Genomic DNA, 21,188 nt, shown 5'->3' on the forward strand with positions numbered 1-21,188 from the left:
AGGGTTTCACCTTTGTGGGGACTGAAACGGTTTGGTGTTTGGGGCAAGCTAAGCCCTAGGTTTGTGGGCCCCTTCGAGATTCTGGAATGGGTTAGAGAGGTAGCTTACACAGGTTGGCGATGCCTCCAGCCTTATCAGGGGTTCATGATGTTTTTCATGTGTACATGCTCTGGAAGTATGTATCAGATTCGACACATGGACTGAGTTATGAGAATCTGGAGCTGAACTGAGATTTTTCATATGAAGAAAAGCTGGTTCAGATTCTTGACCGGATTGACAAAGTCTTGCGAAACAAGACCATCTCCTTAGTGAAGGTGCTGTGGAGAAACAACAAGGTTGAGGAGGCAACGTGGGATTTTAAATCAGAGATGCAGGAGCGGTATTACGAGTTGTTCAGGTAATTTTGAGGACAAAATTTCTATAAGGAGGGGATAGTTGTAACGACCCAAATTTGCTAATAAGGCTTAGTGCCTTGATTAGCGTGCCAGAGGGAAATAATTGATTTATTGTTATAATATGTGAATTTGTGTGAATAAGTGATTAGAGATGCGAGTTTAGTTGAATTAAATATGCATGTGGGCCCAATTTGGTTATTAGGGGCATGTTTCTAATTTTAGCCCGTTGATGGCATAAATGTGATAAATGCGATATACTTGTGACATATCTGTTGCATGACCCGATACAGTCCTAGGGAGCGGTTTAGCTAGAAAGTCACAACGGGGTTGAATATCTGACTCGGGGGGAGTCGAGGGGTATTCTGGGTATTAGACATTTTATGGGGTTATCGGGTTATGGAAGTAAATATTTAGAGATACATTTGAGGTTAGACTGTTTAGGTGGGAAATTTGGGGAAATTTAACATTTTTCCCTTGGGGACGTTTTTGGTACCTCGAGCTTTTAGGTAACCTTAGAAACTTAAGTTAAATAAAAAAAAATTGGAGAAGTGTTAAGAAGCTAAGGAAACCGACTTTTTTTTCTCTATCTCTTTCTTACCTTCTTCCTTGGAAGCTTGGAGGTTTTTGGTGAAAACTAATTGGAAACTAAAGAATTTTGGAGGCAAGGAGCTTGGAGCTTAGGAGATTAACTCAGAGACTCATTTAAACAAGGGTAAGCTTTTAAATTATTTGAATTGTGTTTGAATTTCTGCTGGTGTGTTAAGAGTTTTGCATGTTGGAAGGATGAAGAATCATCTTTGAGTTTGATGAGGTTTTGAGCTAGATTTCTTGTTAGGTTTTGTTGCTGAGTCCATGATATAACTTCTGTGATTGTTAGCTTGAGTTGTTGGGTTGATTTTGGGGTTAATTGGATGGGTTTTTGTGACAAAAATGGAGGATTTTTCTGGGTTCGAAGGGTAGGGCCGCGGCATTTTTCTTTCTGAGTCGCGGCCCTTGAAGCATTTTGGTGGCCAGGATGAAGGGCGGGCCGCGGCATGCCCTTGCTTGAGTCATGGCGCGCCTGCCCTATTTTGGGGTTGGTCTGTGGTTGGGGGCGAACCGCAGCATGGCCTCATGGGGCCACAGCTCTTAGTGCATTTTTTGGGCTTTAAAGAGGTTTTAGGCTTGGGAATCCAAAGGTTAAAGCTCGGGATGGATTTTATCACCCGGATTGATAGAATTCAAGGTCCCGGAGACTAGAATTATGACCCAAAATTATTCAATGGATTAGAACTTGATGGTTGGATATTGTTGATGCGTTGTGACTAGGGTTTCAGCAAGGCTCGGACTAGGGGACTGTGGTCGGGACATCGGTGCTTGGAAAGCTAAGGACACAGGTAAGAAAACTGCTGTACTCGTAGAGCTTGTGTTGCAGGGCACGACCCTATATGATTGTGTTGCAGGGCGTAGCCCCTTTGATTGAATTTATTCATGTTTAAGTATATGCTGAATTATGCTATGTGTGCAGATATGTGAATGCACAGCAAGAGCCGGGAACGACGAGGGCTAGGAACGGTGAAGGTCGAGAACGGCATGGGGCCGGGAGCAGCGTTTAGCACGCGGAGTGCGAGTTTCCAGGGTGAGACCCTAAAGGATACTTAGGATATCCTCACGGTGTGGACCGCGAACCCAAGGCCTGGTAAAGCGCCTGAGACGGCATGGTCATATGTGGTTAGCCTGATGATGGCTTGTTAATATGTTAAGTGTTTAAAATGCATATGCTATCTGCTTGTGATGGTTTTCTTGCTGGGCTTCGGCTCACGAGTGCTCTGTGGTGCAGGTAAAGGCAAGGGGAAAGTCGACAAATCATGAGTACGGAGAGCGTGAAGCGGCGCGTACATGTTTGGTCTACTTGGCTGCCACGACCAGGGGTATTTTGGGAGATGAATGTACTAAACCTAGATTTTGTCGTTCTGCCGACTTTAGTTATATTTTTGAGTTGTAAATATTTCTACACAGTATTTTGGTATCCCAAATGTTAAACGTTTTACGATTTTTAGTAAATGGAATTATTTTCAAAGTTTATGACTCTGTTTATGGTTTAATTAAACTTTTGTCTTAATACCTCGATCAGTGAGTTAAATGCACATATTTCAACTCACCTAGTAACGTCTCTAAGGAATTAGGGCGTTACACCAATGTTGCATGAAGAAACACAAAGTGGGTTTTGAAGTTGTGTTTCTTTATAGTGTCCAAAGAAACACAAAAACCATCTATCTTTGGGGACGATCCAAGTGTGCACCTAAGATTGAATAAGGGCCAACCATTTCCAAGCATGAATCCCAAGGTTGCAAATGCTTCTAATCTCCACCCTTCGTGTGAATTCGAATCCAATGGCTAGGAGGCCATGACTTTCCCTATAAATACCCCAAGGCTTGAAGTCACTTCTCCACACCAAGACTTGCCTAGCCTAGTGGTATTCCCTCTAAGCCACTTTCAAGATCTCAAAGGTTCTATCCTGCATAGAAGCATTCTTGAGGTAATTTCCTCCCCATTTCATTTATTCATCCTCCTTCTTTCCTTTTTTTTATTTGTTTATTTATTTTTCTATTTCTTTTTTATTTATTTCTCCTTATATTGGGCTTGCATTGCGGTGATGCTAGGCATTCTCTTGCTGCTAAGGTCTCGTCCTCGCTTATCGCTCATCCGACCTAACACCCCCTCAAGTCTATCCTTGCACACCTGCGGCTCCATACATATACCTCCAGGTATGCCCCTTCCTCCCGATACATATGCTTTCTTTATCTATTACACCAGGGTAGAATTACTGGCTGTACTGCACTCATTCTTTAGAGGTTGTCATTTTCTTTTCGTATTCCTTTAAAGTACATATGCATAGGCCCTTTTCTTATACCCCTCATACTCATGTTGTAGATAGAGGGTTATCCTTACGCACACACGCCCTCAAGTCTTAGCTGGCCCATGGCGTCTAGGCGATGTCCTGAAGGTTCATCTAATGTTGAATTCATTGAGGTATCATCCTCTGACTTTGAGGCCGACATTCACAGACCCTCTAATCGTGGGGGTGTGCGAGCGCTCTACCTCCAGAGACTGTCCTACCTCAGGAAAAAAGCACGCGGCCTGAAGAAGGAGCTAGAATCTATTACCAGTGACAAGGGTTTAGGTTTCTCCCCCTGGCATGCGACGTACATTTCCCAGCTACAATTTGCCCTTCAAGATTGCCTTTCCGAAATTGCTTGCCTAGAATAAAATTGCCCTCTGAGCCTTTTTCCTTTTGTGGTGACGAGTCTCCTAGTCATAGGGGACTCTTCTCCGAAGGCGATAAATGTGAATCAGTTGAACCTGAGTTTCTTTCTATGATCCCACCCACGCTTCCTCCCTTGCTCCCGGTCTTATGCCCTAGGGTCAAGAAAATTGCTGGTAGATATAAGATGCATGGGGGGTCTTCCCGCATCCTTAGAAAGTCTATAACTCACAAACTGCCTATCTTTATCCAGGTACCCGAGATGTCGAAGAGAACCTCCGACACTTCCGAAGACATGGGCAGCTCTACCCTTACCAGTGTTAAATTGGCCAACATGTTAAAGGCTCATCATCTAGCATCAGATCTCAAGTTCGTCATCCCGAAGCGCAATGAACGCGCATCTGACCCGCCCGAAGGGTTCATGGCCTTCAGTGACTCCATCATCAAATCGGGTGGGGCTCTGCCACTTCATCCCTTTTTCATCACAATACTTAACTATTTTGAACTGGTGCCTCTACATCTGTCCCCTAATTCTTGGGTGATGCTCAGCAGCTTATACGAGCTATACCAATAGGTGCACTCTAGAGGGCCTTCCATGAGCGAGGTTCATTACCTCTTCACTCTGAGGGCGAATTCATCTGCACTCGGGTTATACCATCTTCAGAAAGCCGTAGCCCATAAAGGGTATCCCCTCATGGAGGGTTTTATTTCAAACAGGGGCTCGTGGAAAACTGACTACTTCTTCAATTATAGCGGGTCCACCCAACACACTTGCTTCAACACTCCAAGTAAGGCAATTCTCACCTTGAGTTCATACATGAGAGGTTTCTCTTTTACACTGCTTTTCTTTCATGGTTTATCTAACAACAGTTATTTCTTTTCTCTTGATGGCAGCTCTTGTAGGGGTTGTTGGTTCTACCTTGAAATCGTCGGCTCGCGATCGGGTGATGAAGATCCTAGACTTGCCGGCCGAGTGCAAATAGGCCTGTGCTCTATTTACAGAGAGCAACCTTCACCTATACAAGTTGCTGCCCCGGACCAATCCTTCTCTCTATGCTCCGTGGCTATACGGCCACGATGAAGGTAATTATGACGAGGCTCCCGATATGGACTATGTCTACCCATCGGGCGATCATATGGACATTGAGGAGACAATTGTGTCTGAGAACTACTCGTGTCTACACTCTTTGGACGACAAGGCTAGGGACGTGGCCGACCCGACGAACATACCGGCGGTGCTACCTCTCGGGTGCCACTATCAATGCCTGGCGATGAGTTTGCCTTCAACGCCTCTGTCCCCCGCCCTTCTGTGCCTAAAATAAAATTCGTCATTCCTTCTTTTGTTGGGGCTCCTCTACCCTCAGGGGGGTGTTCTAGGCAGGGGTCTTCGGGCGCCGCTTTACCTAAGGAGATGACTCCGCGCTCTTCTGCCCCCGCACCTCTGTGAATGGATCAGGACCTTCTCGGTCCTCTTCCCTCTCCAAACGTGCCTTGGTCGACGCACACATCTCCCCCAGTCAAGCCTATGCTTCCGCTTATGAAGATCATCCTCAGGCAAGGCAGTATGGGGAAGCCATGAGCCATCATCTGGGAAACTTTCCCAAAGGCGAGTGGGCAACCTTGCATGACGTCCCCGAAGTGCAGCTAGAAGACGCCTATATGCGAGCCTCCTTGCAGGTACTTGTTAAAACCTTCGAATAATAATTTTTTTTGTTTTGATATCGCTTGACCCCAAAGGTTTTATTCTATGTTTTTTCTTTTGGCCTTACTTAGGCTTCTTTCCTGGGTCGCCAGCTTATTGCCTTAAGCTCTTCATCCACACAACGGCTTCAACACCAGCTTGAGGAGGCCATGGGGAACCTTTTGATGGTTGAGGTAGATAGGATGCTTTGTCAGCATAGGTCCATGACTTGGAGGTTCAAGTGGCTGAGGTAGTTCAATAGAGGGACGCTGCTTTAGCATAGGCTACGTCGACCTCTCGCTCCAACACCAAGCTAGAGGCTACCATCCATACCCTGAATAAGAGGATTACTACACTCAAGGTCTAGCTTGTAAATGCTGAGAACGACATAGTTGAGCATATGCTACATGCCGTGTGGAGGACCAACCTTGCCGTTGACCTGTCTCCCTTTGGAGATTATGCGGTTGAGAAAATCTGAGTGGAAGGGTTGAGATGGAAACTTGTAGATTCCTTTGCATTCGGTTTACATATGTTATTGCCATGTAATCTCTCGTATTGTTTCCCCTTTCTATTTTTGTGTTTATCGAACTTAAGGGACTTTGGTAAGCCCCTCTTATTATTACTATTTGTGGATTACATATCTCTTTCTTGATATGATGATGATAATCTTTCTGGTGCACCTTGATTATACTTTTAAGGACACGTTACCCTATTGGGTTCTTGGGGTCCTTTTATATTCTTTGCGCGCGCTTGTTACTTTTTGCGAGAAGCGTCCTTCTCGTCATTATGCATAGTACTATTTCTTCAAGGGTCTCTTTTAGGACCCTTTTTGGCTAGCTGACTTAGTGGCCGTTCTAGACTTATTGGGAGATTCCTTTCCTTACGGCCTCACCACCTACGGGGGTGTCAGCCTTTGGTTGGAGGCCATCCTTTTAAACTATTCCCTTGATATTCATAAGGGTAGCTAATCCTTTTGAATATAAGAGATAGGAGTTTTTTTTTTTTTGCTTATATGCATGTCTCCTGTCCTGCCCCCCAAGTGATTGGTGAAATTTATTCCATTAGGCACTTTGGTGGATGCTAGCATAGAGAAGAAAAATAACATGCAAAGTTGTGAACAATTTCATTTATAGTAGGCAGGTTACAACGACATATATGAAATGTTTACATCTACCTTAGAGGTTGTCTAGGCAACCTCTTTGATTCTTCTCTACTAAGTTAACATAACGTGCAACAAACTAAACATAGATATTCTTTGCATCGGATGCGGAAGTCTTACTCATAGTATTTCTTGAGGTGTTCCACATTCCATGCTCGAGGTATGATGGTGTCATCCATGTGCGCTAGCTTATAGGTGTTTGGTGGTATGTATTGAGTGACTTGGTAGGGTCCTTCCCAGTTCGCCCCAGGTACCTCCGCCCCCGGGTCTCGTGTGTTGGGGAGTACTTTTCTCAATACCAAGTCTCCTACTCTGAACATTCTCTCTCGCACCCTCGAGTTGTAGTACCTTGCTGCCCGCTGCTGGTATACCACCACTCTCATTTGCGCCCTTTCCCTTCTTTCTTCTAGCATGTCTAGGCTTTCCGCCATTGCTACATGGTTGACTTGGTCCTTGTATGCCTTTATCCTGAAGGAGTTAACCTTCATATCAATCAAGAGAACAGCCTCACATCCGTATGCTAAGGAGAAAGGAATCTCTCCAGTGGTTGTGCGCTGGGTGGTCCTGTAGGCCTAGAGAACATTAGGTAGCTCTTCAACCCAGGCCACTTTCATCTTCTCTAGCTTTGGTTTCAAGTTCCTCTTCAGGACTTTGTTGTTGGCCTCCATTTGCCCATTGGCCTATGGATGTACAACAGCTGAGAAGCTTCTCCTTATTCCTCTTTCCTTACAGTACTCCTCGAATGTTTCCCCCTCAAACTGGGTGCCGTTGTTAGAAATAATTTTCTAGGGCACTCCATATCTGTAGACAATTAATTTGTTAACAAAGGTGGTGATTTGCTTGGCCGTTATTTTTACTAGAATTCTACTTCAACCCACTTGGTGAAGTAATCTACGTCTACGACTGCGTGCTTTGCTCCACCTCTTCCTGCGGGAAGGGTGCCAATCAAGTCTATCCCCCAGATAGCAAAGGGCCAAGGGCTAGTTAGGCTAGTTAACTCATTCGGGGGTTTTTCGGGAATAGTTTGTGTGCCTCTGGAATTTGTCATATTTCCTTGCGAAGTCATTTGCATTTCTCTCCATGGAGGGCCAATTGTACCCTTGCCTCACGGCTTTCCGAGCCGTGGATGGTCCACTTGCATGGTTGCCACACTCGCCCTCATGTAAGTATTCCACATGCATGGTCGGCCCACGATTTCTTTGGGATACTGACCACGAGAACGTCTGGATTAATGATGCTTGGCCTTGGTAAGTATTCCACAGGTACCAATTCAAGGATATCCCCATCTTTAGTGGAAGCCAGCTTTGTGAGGGCATCATCATGGGTATTCCTCTCTCTCAGGATTTGCTTTATGCTGTACTCCACCAACCGCCCCAGATAGCCACTTACCCTTTCCAAGTATGCACCCATCTTAGGACCCCTCACCTGATACTCACCCTTCATCTGGAACATCACCAACTGTGAGTCACTAAAAATGTGTAGATGTGTTACCTTTAGCCCTTGGGCCAACCGCAACCCTGCTAGAAGCACTTCATATTCTGCCTCGTTATTCGAGGCTTCGAACCCAAACCGTATAGCGCAATACATCCTGTGTCCTCCGGGTCCTGTCATCAAGATACCTGCTCCAGATCCTCCTTTGTTGGATGCTCCATCCTCATGCAGGCTCCATTCCTCAGAACTCCTTTGCTCTCCTTCTACGAGTGACTGTCCCTCTTCTTCATATCCTCCTTCATTTGGTCGATAGGTGAACTCCACTATAAAGTCTGCAAGCGCTTTCCCATTGATGGAAGTCCTTGGGGTATAAGTGATGTCGAATTGACTCATATCGATCGACCATTTCATCAGTCTCCCCGAGGTTTCAGGTTTATGCAAGACTTGTCTCAAAGGGCTATCAGTGAGTACCTCGATCGCATGGGCATGGAAGTAGGGCCTTAACATCCTTGAGGCCACCACTAATGCGTATGCTAACTTCTCTATCTTCGGGTATCAGTTCTCCGCATCTACGAACCGTTTGCTGACGTAGTACACGGGTTGCTAATCTTCTCTCCTCTGACCAGGGTAGCACTTATGGCATGCTCGGATACTGCCAAGTATAAGTATCGGCTTTCGCCTTTTTTATGTTTTTCCAACAAGGGTGGCTTCCCTAAGTGTTCCTTCAACTTGACAAAAGCTTCCTCACATTCTTCATCCCAAGCGAACTTTTTGCTCCCTTTAAGGATGTTGAAGAAGGGGAGGCACTTGTCCGTAGATCTCGAAATGAATCTGTTAAGGGCTGCCACTCGTCCCGTTAGACATTTCACCTCCTTCTTGCTCTTGGGTGGGCTCATTTCTATTATGGCATTTATCTTATCAAGATTAGCTTCGATGCCTCTGGAGTTGACCATGATACCCAAGAACTTTTTCGAGGATACACCGAAAGTGTACTTGAGTGGATTCAGCTTCATTCGGTACCTCCTGAGTGTGTCAAACATCTCACCTAGGTCTATGTTGAGTTCTGCGAAATTTTTGGTCTTCACCAACATATCGTCACGTATACCTCCATGTTCCTCCCTATCTGGTTAGAGAACATTTTGTTCACCAATCTTTGATAGGTAGCTACCGCGTTCTTTAATTCGAAAGGCATCACTTTATAGCAGTAGAGTCCTTTGTCCGTTATAAAGGACGTATGCTCTTCATTAGCTGGGTTCATAGGTATTTGGTTGTATCCAGAGTAGGCATCCATGAAGCTAAGTAACTCATGCCCGGCCGTCGGATCCATCAGCTGATCTATCCTTGGAAGTGGAAAATTGTCCTTAGGACAAGCCTTATTGAGGTTTGAGAAGTCCACGCATGTCCTCCATTTTTCGTTCGGTTTTGGGACTAGCACTGGGTTCGATACCCATACAGGATAGAATGATTCACGGATGAACCCGTTGGCCTTCAACTTGTCAAACTCCTTCTCTAAGGCTGCGTACCTCTTGGCCAAGTGCTCGTCTTTTCTGCCTAACAGGCCTCGCCTCGGGGGCGATGTTCAAATGGTGGCACATGATAGCTAGATCTATCCCCACCATGTCTTCGTTACTCCAAGAGAATACATCCAGATTGTCCTTCAAAAACCTCACCAACTTCTCCTTCGCGTCGCCCTGAAGGTTTTTTCCCACCTTCAACTTTCGCAATGGCTCTTCCATCACCACGATTTCCTCTACATCCTCCATGGGTTCTTCCCCTGGCTCCTCCATGATTATGGGGTCTAGTTCCTGCGGGTTTGCGCCCCCATGTATCACCATTGCCATAGGTTCTCACAGTTTCATAGACGTGCGAAGGGAGGTGTTATAACACTCCCTTGCTTCTTTCTATTCTCCTTTCATACTTGCTACTCCACCGGGAGCTGGGAGCTTGACGACCAAGTGATATATTGAAGTTATCGCTTTCAATTCTCTTAGGGATGGTCTCCCCAATACCGCATTGAAAGCTGAAACACAATCTACCACGAAAAAGTTGGCCATGACTGTTGTCTGTCTGGGTTGTTCTCCCATGGTGAGTGCCAATTCGATCACCCCTAAAGGTTGTATCGAGTCCCCCGTGAATCTGTATAAGGAGGATTAGCAGGGTTTCAAGTGTCGGATGCCCAAGCCCATGCACTCGCATGTTGGCCAACTTAATTGTCAACACCAAAGGATCATTATGGGGAAAGTGCACCCCTCGTGCATCCTCCTCCGTGAAAAAGATTGAGTCATTCTCTCCCTTAAAGTTTTTCGGGGGTCGTTGTTCCAAACTCATGACACACAGTGGTGGACTCCGCCTGGCTTCTCTAGCATATATTTCTCGACCTTTCCTGGATTCTCCCCGAAACCCTGGTCCTTCGAAGATCGTTCTCACTTCTGCTTGTAACTCTGGGGCTCTTCCTTGTGCCCGGGGTATCATTGGCTCATCCTCCGATTTCTGTTTTTCCCTTCTGACATATCGGCCTAGGTGCCCCCTGTGGATGAGCTCTTCAATTTCTTCCTTCAAATGGGTACATTCTGCTGTGGTATGGCCGATGTCCTTGGGGTACTGACAGTATTTGCTAGGGTCCCTCTTGGACCGGTCTTTTCTCATCAGTGGGGGCTTCTTAATGGGAACCCAATCTTCATTTGTGAGGTAGATATGTTCTCTGGTGTCCGTCAGGCTTGTATAGAAGGTGTAAGTCATTTGCCTAAGGTCGCTTCTGCATTTGGGCCTTCTCTGTTGATCATCTCTCGGCTCTTCATACGCCCTCTTCTTCTTTGCCCCATTCGATCCTTCATTGACTAAGGGTTTTACATGGGATTCGTTTTTTCCTGCCTTTAAGTTCGCATGGCCATCCTCAACACGAATGTACTTTTGTGCCCTTTCATAGAAGTCATCTAGGTCAGTGACTTCCCTTTTGAGCATATTATCCCATAACTTGCTTCCCGAACACACTCCGAGTGTGATGGCCATTTTTAACTCTCTTTGGGTCAAGCTCCCTACTTTGGCTGCCTCCATGTTAAACCTGTGGATGTAGCTCTTTAGACTCTTGTTTTCTCCTTGCTTCATGTTGGCGAGGCTAATGCCCGACATTGTGTAATCATGCACGGCGTGATGCTGTTGGAGAAATTCATCAGAAAACTGCTGCCACGACCTGATGGACCCTGGTCGAAGTCTTTTGAGCCATTTGTACGCAAGTTCCTTCAATGTGACAGCAAAGCAATGGCACCTGGCTCCGCTACTAATCCCCCTTAACTTCATCAGGTCGTTAAACGTGTCCAGATGGTACTTAGGATCTGTGTTTCCTTCATATGGGGTCATATGAGGCTCCTTGAAGTTGGCTGGGAGCTGGATGGCTTGGATCTCCTTAATGAAGGGCGATTCATGGTCGAACTCATCCTCAATGGCTTATCCTCCGGATGCGGTGATGATCTTGCTCCGCAGGCTCCTCATTTCTGTGTCTAGGTCTTGTCTCCTCTTGTTCAAGGAGTCTCTCAACGTGGATGGGCTAGCATCTCCCTTTACTTTGCCTTCCTGAGGCACCATAGGAGGTGCAGTCCATTTATCCACCCTTTTCTTATTGAGTTCTTCTCATAGATCTGGGGGTGTTTTCCTCGAGGTGACTTTGACATCGTTACGAGGGCTAGCATTGTTCTTCTACTCTAGCCTCTAGGGCTGTTTCGGTGGTCCGGGACGTTTGTGTTGCTTCGTCTGGGGAGTATTACTGGTGGAGAGTCGAGTCCTTCCATCATCTACCGGTATGGTGGTTTCTGCCCCTTGACCTCTCTCTTTTCGCTTAGGGAGAGATATGTCTGATTTCCCTTGTAACAGGCCATTTAACACCTCTTGGATATTCTCTAAGGTGGTTTCTAGCCTTTGATTCTTGCGGTTTAGTTCACGTATCTCCTCTTCGTAGAATCAAGAACTGGAACTCGAGCTCATGGAATGGACTCGGGGATGCTTGTCAGGTATGCGCATTGATGGGCCCGGATCCTGCTGGCTGGAGTTTGGCACCTGCGGCGGCCACTACACCAAATATCCCTTTTCATAACATAAGAATATATTACTACTAAAAAAGTATTATGGTATAGTTATATATACGTGGTAAAAGAAAAAAGTGGCGGTATTTTACTTTGGTAGCCCGCCTAGAACTTGTAAAAGTTATATTCGGCTCCACGTTTTCTTCTTCGGCTACAGTGTATCCGAAGTCTCACTTGCCCCAACTCACTCCTACATCAGTCTATTACATCTCTCCTTCTCTCTGCCACCAAAGTTTTCTTTTGATGTTTCCATGTCACCACTCGTTGCAGCAAACAAAGCTAAGTAACCCATTTTTCTCTCTCTTTGTCACTCGTTTTTGAGCTTTGATAGAGTTATCTGAAGCTTAAACTCTCTTTCTAGCCAAAGATAAAGAAAACCCACAAGGGTAAGGCTAAAAGGGAAGCAGTGACTGAGACTTTGAGTGTTCCAATGCCCTCAGCTCTGCCCTGTCCTTGCTTCTTCTTGTTCTACTTTATTCTCTTTCTGGGTTCGTTAAGTGTTGGTTTGGCTGGTGATCCCTATGTCTACTATGATTGGTCTGTTTCGTACATCAATGCCTCCCCACTTGGACCCAAATAGAAGGTTCGTTCTTTCCCTTTAAATTTCTCTCATTTATTTATAATGCAATTTCTTAATTCTTTTTCTCTTTTGGTTAATTTTTTTTTGTACCCAATTGAGATATGCCTCATTAGTCAAAAGCCAGCTTAATTTTTTATTTTTTATGCCGGAGTATGATGCCTTTTAAGTTGTTTTTTTTGGTTATATTTCGACAGAGTTTAGTGGGAATGCACTGCCCCTTTGTAAGCTATTTTTAATTTTTGTGGCACAAAAGATCTGGAATTTTGTGTTTTGTTTTGTGTTTTCTTTTTTTACAAGATAGGGAAAAAAGAATTTGAAAATGAGATTCCTATATAGTATTTTTGTCTGCTTTAATAATTTTCCTTTCATGGGTATGTTTTCTTTCATTTGTTGGTTATTTAGGTTTGTCGGCAACTTGATTATGTGTACTGTTTTTTAAAGAGTACGAGAAATTAATTTGGCTTTTTACTTCATTTTGAGTAGCATTACCTTTTAAGTCTCTGTTTATCTCCTTTTGCTCCAGTATTTTACTGTGTAAGACTTAAACATTTGAGGCTAGTGATAAAATGACATTGGCTATTTTATTATTCTAGGTTATTGGGATAAAGGGGCAGTTTCCAGGACCGATTCTCAACGTCACTACCAACTGGAATGTTGTTGTTAATGTCAAGAATAACCTCGATGAGCCATTGCTTATAACATGGTATAATGTCCGTGTGCCAGTAACATATGAGAGTTGCTTTTAATGTTGACAAATTCAAATGTATACTTTTTTTTTGCATAATGTTTAAATGCAGGAATGGAATACAGCACAGGAAAAACTCTTGGCAAGATGGCGTGAAAGATTAGATAGGGAGTTTCTTTTACTTCCCTTCCCTGAACTTTCAAAGAGTTGCAGGAGGGTATGGGGGGGTCATTATAAACAACAGAGCAGTTATTCCACTACCTTTTCTTGTGCCAGATGGAGATATTACACTCTTTATTAGTGACTGGTATACAAAGAGTCATAAAGTGAGTTTATGTCTTGTTACTACATCTATTACTGAATTCTTTCTCTTGGCTTTATTGGGTATGAGACCGATGTTTATCGGGTAACAGGAACTGAGAAAAGATGTTTAAAATGGAATTGCCCTTGGAGTTCCTGACGGAATTACTATAAGTGGACATGGTCCCTTTCGATATGATGAGGCACTTGTTCCAACAGGAAATCCTTTCCTTCTAGTAAATGTTGAACCAAGTAAAAAGTAAATAGTATGCCTCTTTTTTCATTTTTCTTTTTGGCTATGTAAGGTTTAGTAATGATTGTTAAATTGATTTATGAAGGTAGGCTATCAATCTCATTGTAACTTTGTCTTGAACAGGAAAAACATACCGTCTACGGGTGCATAATGTCGGTATCTCAACTAGTTCGAATTTCAGGATACAAAACCACAACTTACTTCTTGTCGAGACTGAAGGATCATATACAGTTTAGCAGAACTTCTTAAACATGGACATACATGTGGGTCAGTCATATTCATTCTTGGTAACAATGGATCAAAATGCCAGCAGTGGCTATTACATTGTTGCCAGCCCTCGTTTTGTCAATTCATCTTCTTGGACTCGAGTAAATGGAGTTGCTGTTTTGCACTACTCAAACTCTCAGGGACCTGCGTCAGGTCCTCTCCCTGATCCTCCTAATGATTTGGACCCCTATTTCTCAATGAATCAAGCAAGAACGATAAGGTTGTAGCTGAGTATTTTAATATTACAATCTAGGCTAAAAATAATCTATTTCAAGTGCTTAAAATCTGTTTCTTTAAAGTGAAGAGGTGCAAAATAAATATTTATGCAATAGCCCAATAATACTTACCATTGAATATTATTATTGAACTGGCTTATGATTTAATAGTAATTTACTTTTGGTTCCCTTAATCTTTTTTTTTCTTCACCTTATTCTGGACTGATTAGTATTACACTTTGGTCATGGTGGTGCAATCCTAGATGGAATGTCTCTGCTGGTGCTGCTCGTCCAAACCCACAAGGATCCATCAAATATGGTCAAATTACCGTCACAAATTTCTATCTGATCACCAACAAACAACCAGAACTTATAAATGAAAAGTGGCGTACTACCCTCAACGACATTTCATACTTACTGCCTTCAACACCCTTGAAGCTTACTGAATAGTTTAAGATTCCAGGAGTTTACAAGATTGATTTCCCTAATAAAATTATGAACAGACCTCCCAAGGTTGATACATCTCTAATTAATGGTACTTATAGGGGTTTCATGGAAATCATCCTCCAGAACAACGACACCACTGTTCAGAACTACCATTTGGATGGCAATGCATTTTTTGTAGTGGGGTGAGCTTTTGCTTCTATTTTTTTTTTGTTTGCATTTTTTCTTGTTTTGAAATTGGAAAAGTCAGGAACACGAGTTGGACAGTTTCTCTTTTTTTTCTTCTGTAGTATGGATTTTGGAGTATGGACAGAAAACGACAGAAACACTTACAACAAATGGGACGGGGTTGCTCGTAGCACCACACAGGTACTCCTGTCTTGTAACTATAACCGAATTTAATAGTTTGATCAGCAAAACCTCCATTTGATTCTTGTCATGACAATGATGTTTCCTGGGATCGGTAAAATAGTGCATGGACCAGTTTTTTTTCTCAGCTTTCATGGTGCATAAATTGAACTCATTAAAGAGAGTTAGTCAAGAGCTTTATTTATATAGAGAATGAGTAGTACAGAGGGGGTAGTTATGAAACTAACTACCATATAACAAACTCTTCAGCAGACAAACTAACATAACTAAATAATATTAACAACTAGTTCTTTTAGAAGTGAATCATGTCTTGTTAATAGAATGATTTTTCAATTGGTTACAGGTCTTACCCAGAGCATGGACAGCTATTTTGATTTCTCTAGACAATAGTGGCATGTGGAACCTTCGAACAGACGATCTAAACTCATGCCAGGAAACGTACATTAGTGTCGTAAACTTTGAGAATGACAAATCCGAGGTTTCTTTTCCTGAAAATGCCATATTTTGTGGTGTACTTTCATCCCTACAAAAGTAAGATTATATTAAACTACAACTTTGCTAGCTTGTTTTGTCCCATTATACTCGCTCATCCGAATTTGAGTTGGTAGATACAATCTTAATCTAGTGGTCAATCTGAACTCTACTGATACATCTATTGTTTCTTCAATGTGCAGAGATCAGGCTCAGAGATTCAAGTTTTCTAGTGCACCATCAACAATATCATATGCAAGCAGAGCATTTTTGGTAATGTTGATTGTAGTTTCTGCAGATTTTATTGGGTAATCAAGGGTGGAAAAGTTTTGTATAATATAGTTAAGTGCCCAAATTATTAGAATGGTAAAGCCACAAGGGCTTTAAGGAACAGAAAGAGAATCGCTTTTATTTGAAAATTTGTTTTGCAGATATAACTTTTTCATCGAAGTCATTTTTGCAAATGACTCAAATTGGGTGATTTCAGGGTCATGAATGATTGCTGATGATGGTGGTGCCTGGATTTATTGATTCCCATGTGCACTTAATTTCAGGTGGATTACAGGTTAGCTCTGCTCAACCTCCATTTTAATTGAATTTTCTTCCAAACTCCGTGCATATATACAAGCACATTATTCCTTCTATTTTGAGTTATTTTACTGTAATTTATGTACCTTTCTACAATCACTGTATTTTCCCTGTAAAATTACACTTGATATTGTTTTTCATAAAATTTAGTTGGAATTCTTATTCAGATGGAGAGAAATCTAACTTGATTATTTTTTAGCTAAGAATCTTTTACAATTACTAATTTTTATTTATAATTATTTTTCAGAAAATTTTGGTGAGAGTTTACGAATTCGTTCCATTCTGTGTTAGTTTGGGTGTTAGATTCACTGGTTATTTACATAGTTAAGAGATAGTTTTGGAAGCAATAAAATATGTGTATTTCAGATTCTAGAATGCCAAAATAATGGTTGGTTGTCTGGATTGTTGTTATAAAGCTACAATTTTACACATTATTACAATTTTAATATGTGATTTTGATAAATTGCTTAATGTTGTAATGTGAAAATTAATATTTGGTTTTACCACATACACTGTTATTGATACAGTTGATGCGATTGCAATTCAGAGGCATAAATAAAAAGGATGAGTTTGTGAGAAGAATTGCAGAAGCAGCAGAAAGTAAGTTCAATTCAATTTCGTTTTCTGGTTTTAGATATGCAACATGCATTTTATTGATTTTTACTCTCTTTTATTTCTATTTAATGCGATAAACATTTCCAAGTCTATACTTACTTTACATTTATTCAATAAGACCAAATAAGAAAAGAAGAAGAAAGAAAAAAGTCTACTGTTCTTAAAGATTATAAAAATCTGAAATCATCAATTGCTGAAGTCTACAGATTTAATATTTATTGCACTCTTTGTTTGAAGGATGGAATCATGAAACTATAAATATAATGAATTATGTTTGTGTAAAAATTATTTATATAAATATACAATTAATTTCAGTCACATTTTTTTACAAGTGGTTTGAATCATATTCAGATTGAAAAGAGAGAATAAAAAAGATAAGTGAATGGACTAAACTATAAGTTGCAATCAACATGAATTAGAAATTAGAAATGCCACAAAGAATAAGACAATAAAATTTTTACATTATGAAAAGAAAAATATCCGCGTATAGTCTAGCCAAAAGAGCAAAAATTTCTTCATAAATGGCTTATTTAGTCCTATTATAATCGTGCCACTGGTTTCAGTTGTGGGTCTTGGGCTCTTTGCAAGGGGATTCCCACTTGTAATGTCCAGAAAACTCTGTTACTTTTATGTCTTCATAACATAACATTATTAAAAAGCCCTTAATAACACTTTCTTTTTTCCTTGTTCTGTATGCAGCTTGCTAGCTGTGTAGAAACTGGCCTGCCTATGCTAATATTCTTGGTTATCTCCCAACAGGTTGTACAAAATTACTTAACTTGCCACTTTCAGTTCTCAAAACTTTTGTTCAGCATAAAATAATTGTACATGTCCTATTGTAGTATTTGAAGTGCATCCATTCCACAGCTCATCAAATTCTTGAAAGGTTTGCTTTGCTTTTATCTTATCCAGCAATAAAAGGTCTTATTTTTTGCTGCTACTCTGTTATTTTTTTTTGGTTACATATTGTTTTTAAGTTGCTGAAATATTGTTTATTTTAGTATTTTAGTAGATGAATTTATGATAGAATGACCAGAAATGATGATGATTATGAAAATGATGATTTTTTTGGACATTTGAGTTGGAATATGTTTCTTTATGTTATGTTTGAACTATTAATGAGTATAGTTTATGATTTTAAGACCCGTAACATAATTTCATGAATTTTATGGTTTTATTGTATCATTTAATTTTAATTTTGTATTAATCTTTTAGGTATTGATTATATTCTTTAGGCTGTGAATCGAATTGGCAAGGAGCATTGCAAAGTTAATTAATTTGATTATTAATTGCAAGAGGTACGTAAGTATGTTCTCTTAACTCTTTTATTAATATCATACAAATGTTAGAGGAGTTTGAATATCTTAAATATTCATTCATAGAGAAGTAGGTTCTGAGATTAAAATTGTGTGCTGCGGTGATAACGGAAGGTTGAAAACTTGTGTGTCTTAGAGAAGTAGGTTCTGGAAAAAAAATTTGTGTGTTGCGGTGATATAAGGAAGAAAACTTATTGTGTGTTGTTTGAATTTTTTTATTTGGTATTGATAGATGGTTAGGGAAGCTTTTATATGGGAAATGATATCAGATTTTATCTAGAATTATATATTATCTTCTTACAAATAAATTGTGTTTGCTTGAATTGGTCTGATTATATTGTTAGATATCTTGCTTGTGGTGTGAACAAGGGTAGTTTTCACGTCCCAACTTCACAAACAAAATTAAGACATAAAAATACCGTACTTGATGCAAAATTAAGACAGAAAAAGGAAATTTTAAAATGTTATAAGAGGTTTATAATAGAGTGAGAAAAAATTAAGATGCCAATAGAATTATCCTAAAACTAGTTTTCTTATACAGTAGAAAATAAAACTATGACTAGCATATACAAACAGCTAGTGTCAAAGAGTAATTGTGATTGAATTAGTACATTTTATACATGTATTTTGGACAAATAATAGTATAACTAACTTTCTCTTCTCACAATTCTATTAATAAAATATTATTTCTACTAAATACAATTAGTCTCATAGCAAAGGGATGAAGTTCATAAACTGGGTCTTTGAATTTCAATGCCTATCTATGTTTTTAGATTTCATTTATGTATAAGAAGCAAAGACAGAGGACATAATAATTAAAAAGAGAAAAAGACAATAATGTAGTTGTAGTAAATTGACTCTTTAAAATAAATAAAAGCAAAGAGACACCACTCCAGTAGATGGCCAGCAATTATATTATCAATTATTTTCTCAACAACTTTTTTTTTTTTTTTTAACCTATGTTTCATGAACACATATTTACACACTAGTTTTACACCATTTAAAAAAAAAAACATGATCTAGTGGTTGATTTTTATTTGGTTAGTATAACATGAGTGTTATGTTTACAGACAGATTAATTGATTATGTTGTTATCAATTTTTTTTATTACGGACAAATTTGAAGGAAACTAGGAGTAGTCTAGGCTTTGTTTTCTAAGTGTTCGATAAAATGCGTTTGAAAATTCCGGTACCAAACAGAAGCGGTATAAAAAAAATTGAATGAGGGAATAAACAATAATAAGAACAAGTCTCATGTAAAACAACAACAAGAAGAAGTTGATGATGAAGATGATCATGAAGTGATTGAAATTCAAAGACCCAGTACATCATCATGAACAACACTACTTTGATTTATTATATTTGAAAAGGCAACACTATAGTTGTCCAGAACATGAATAATATGCTTTCTATAGTTCTCTTCTCCCCTATAATAAATATGTCACCTAAAATTGATCTTAGGATTACTACTCTGCAAAAGATCTAATCATCATCAAAGCTATGTCAACATCATCACTTTTATACAAGTGAGGAGCAAACACAGCTAAATTGTCAAATAAAAAAGCACAGGATAATGGAAACAAATAAAAAATAGTTCAAAACTAAGTTGATACCAATATCAAGGACAAAGCATATTGAATAAAGTTTCTATAAAAAAAATAAAAAATAAAAACATTAAAAAAAAGTGCTTTGTTTCTTGGATAAAGTAAACAAAAACATATTGAACAGTGGGAAAAATCCACTTGAGAATTGAAATCTTGTCTTGTACCATTTGGATCGATGTGATGAAATATGAGCAAGTCAGGATTTTTGCTTTTTCTTTGATCCCCTATTATTATTCCATGCCAACCAAATTAAACCCAAGAGTTGTTTCTTTAATTGAGACTTTATAATTTTCTTACCTTAGAATTGTTTCGTTTTCTTCTGTTTGTGGGTTAAACTTAGACTCAGTTTTCACTCTCTTGAAAATGAAAATTATGTTCTTATATATATGACCGGGCAAGTCCTCTAATAATCCTAACCTTAATCAAATTGCAAACTAATAATATATTAGTGAGAGAAAGAAAAAAGTGAGAGAAGAAAGCCAAAAGGAAAGAATTTTTTTTCTTAAAAAAATCAGATATCTTAAGAATGAAAGAGACAAAGACATAAGTATTCTTCTTTTTTTATTATCATATTAACTTTTCTCATCAATTTATATATATTAAGCAGGTAGACCCATTTGTTTTTTTTTTTTTTTTTTTGTATTTCATTAGATAGAATGATTATAAGCAAACATTATATCATCAAATTTTATTCTAAGTTTATTGTTGGTCATTCTAAAATATTGTATGATGCAAAAGTATACTTCAAATGGAAATATCAGCAGCTGGTAACTGTCACAATAAAAGTTGCTACTTCTCAAGTTGGCAATTTTTATTTATATCATCAATACTAAACATGAGTATAACACAAACCATATTATGAGAGTCAAACCAAAATACAGAATTAAAATAAAGAAATACAACACATGGTTGGTCTATGACCAAGTTTTACAATATTCAACATTTTTTTTTAAAATAAAAATTATTACAATAATCACTTGTTAATCTATAAAAACGAAAACTAAACACCCACTAGCTGCTCCACCAAAATCTTATTAAAAAAACTTCACTTGGCTAAAATAAAATACCCAAAACACTTGTAACTACCAATCAACCCTCAAAATAAGTGCCAGTGTTTGCAGCTCGAGACGAGTACTCCTTCACCAGCTGACTGAAAAGTGACCCCTCATTTTTTATGAGCTTAGTTGGCTCATCAAACTCCATCAACATCCCTATCAAAATCTCAAGTGTTGCCTTAGTTTATAAACACTGAATATATGTATAAAAATTGTTGAATTGAGTAGAAAAGTTTAGTACTGACCATCACTAATGGAAAGAATCTTAGTGCAGTCCATGACAGTTGGGATTCTGTGAGCCACAATTATGATGGAGCAGTCTACCAATTCTTTTCTTATGGTTGTTTGTAGAATGGCATCTGTTGTGTTGTCCATTGAGAAAAAAGTCAAGAAAGAAAATATACACTACTGCCAAAGATGATGGATAATAAGGTATTCTAA

The 21,188-nt window shown here is 39.9% G+C and overlaps 1 pseudogene; it reads left to right on the forward strand.

Moving 5' to 3' along the window:
• The first annotated feature begins 8,204 nt into the window (after positions 1–8,204).
• LOC133806160 (monocopper oxidase-like protein SKU5) lies at positions 8,205–17,480 on the forward strand (annotated as a pseudogene).
• The last annotated feature ends 3,708 nt before the right edge of the window (positions 17,481–21,188 follow it).

This window comes from Humulus lupulus, chromosome X (genome assembly GCF_963169125.1).
Source record: "Humulus lupulus chromosome X, drHumLupu1.1, whole genome shotgun sequence".
Lineage (NCBI taxonomy): Eukaryota > Viridiplantae > Streptophyta > Magnoliopsida > Rosales > Cannabaceae > Humulus > Humulus lupulus.